The 1,944-nt window shown below is 42.0% G+C and overlaps 1 pseudogene; it reads left to right on the top strand.

Annotated features, from left to right (window-relative positions):
- Positions 1 to 912: 912 nt before the first annotated feature.
- On the top strand, positions 913 to 1,549 carry LOC118596187 (annotated as a pseudogene).
- The last annotated feature ends 395 nt before the right edge of the window (positions 1,550 to 1,944 follow it).

Below are 1,944 nucleotides of genomic sequence, written 5' to 3'. Positions count from 1 at the left end.
TCCAGAGTTAGCAGTAGGTGGATTTCTGAGTTCACACCCCATCTGTTCTATAAAACAAGTCTGAGGCCAGCCAGGGTTCCAAAGGAAAGGCCTGATCTGAAGAAAAAAAAAAAACATGTCATTTTTTTTTTTTTTTTTAGTATTTTATACCAAATGTTAACAGATATAAAATTTCTCCTATCTTATAATAGCAATAGCATGATTCATTTTGTTCAGAAAATTAAAAAACATATCTACCTTGCTTATTCTTTTTCTGATCCCATAAGTACCCTACTGAAATAAATTTATCATTATCACAAAACAACAAACATCTCTTTCAACCTATGAAATTTTCTTGCAATAAAATAAACTTGAATTCAATCTTAACAACAAACCTGCTATTAAGTTGCAGATGCTATGATGTGAAAAAGTACAAGAAAAACAATGCAGTAAGAAAGGAAGAAGATGAATTAAAATGTGGAGCAGACACACTGAATTCTATAGTGACATGGAATTTATTTATTTATTATTTATTTGTTTATTTGTTTATTTATTTATGGTTTTTTTGAGACAGGGTTTCTCTGTATAGCTTTGCACCTGTCATGGAAATCACTCTGTAGCCCAGGCTGGCCTCGAACTCACAGAGATCCACCTGCCTCTGCCTCCCAAGTGCTGGGATTAAAGGCGTGCACCACCACTGCCTGGCATGACATGGATTTTATAATGATACAATGGTGTTGCCCACCACTGGTTTACCGAGTACAGTTCTTTGCTCTTCTGTTGCCCTGTCTTTCACCTATTGCAATGAAGGTAGAACTGTTGCACTTTTATTTTCAATGACTCAGGCATGTGCAAAGATGATTTTGGTGGCAACAGTGTCCTCAGGGCTGTGTTCTCTTCCACCATTGACCCCACCCTTGACTTCAGGGCATCATGGCGGACACAGGAGAGAAGGACTCTTATATGGATGATGAGGCCCAAAGCAAGAGGTACATCCTGAACCTGAAGTACCCTATTGAACTGGCATTGTCACCAACTGGGATGATATGGAGAAGATCTGGCACCACACCTTCTACATGGACTGCAGTGGCCTCTGGAAAACACTGGTGCTTCTGACCAAGGCCTTCCTAAACTCTGATGTTAACAGAGAAAAGATGTCTCAGATAAGGTTTGAAGCATTCAACACTCCCAGCTACTTACGTGGCTGTGGCCATTCTCACAGTGCTGTTCTTGAATTAATCTGGGCATACCCCCAGTGTTGTTATGGACTCTGGTTATGGGGTCACATGTATAGTGCCCATCTACAAGGGCTATGACCTTCCCCAGGCCACTTTTGTCTAGCCTGGACCTGTCTAGCCAGGACCTGACAGACTACTTCATGAAGATCCTGACTGAGTGTGGCATCAGCTTCACCACCAGTGCTGAGAAGGCAATTGTTTGTGGCATTAGGGAGTAGCTGTGCTGTGTTGCCCTGGATTTTGAGAAAGAAATGATTATTGCTGCATTATTCTCCTTGAACTTGAGCTATAAGCTGCCTGTTGGACAGGGGATCACTATCAACTACAAATGATTATAGTGTCCAGGGGCATTCTTCCAGCCCTCCTTCCTGGGCATGGAGTCCTTTGTCATCCATGAAATCACCTGTAACCCCATCATTAATGTTATGTGGACATCTGCAAGGAACTGTAGGCCAACACAGCATTTTCTGGTGGTACCACCTGATATCCAGGCATTACAGACAAGATGCAGAAGATCAATTGCCCTATTACCCAGCACAACGAAGGTTAAGACCATTGGTTCTCCTCCTGAGCAAAAGTACTAAATCTGGATTGGCGGGCCTTTCAAGGCCTCACTGACCACCTTCTAGCTGATTTTGATCAATAAACAGTCATATGATGATCAGGCCCATCTACCATCTACCACAAACAGTTTAGAAGGACCGAGCTTACAAACCAAACAGCTGCA

Source organism: Onychomys torridus, chromosome 15 (assembly GCF_903995425.1).
Source record: "Onychomys torridus chromosome 15, mOncTor1.1, whole genome shotgun sequence".
Lineage (NCBI taxonomy): Eukaryota > Metazoa > Chordata > Mammalia > Rodentia > Cricetidae > Onychomys > Onychomys torridus.
This window is presented reverse-complemented; position numbering and strand designations above follow the sequence as displayed.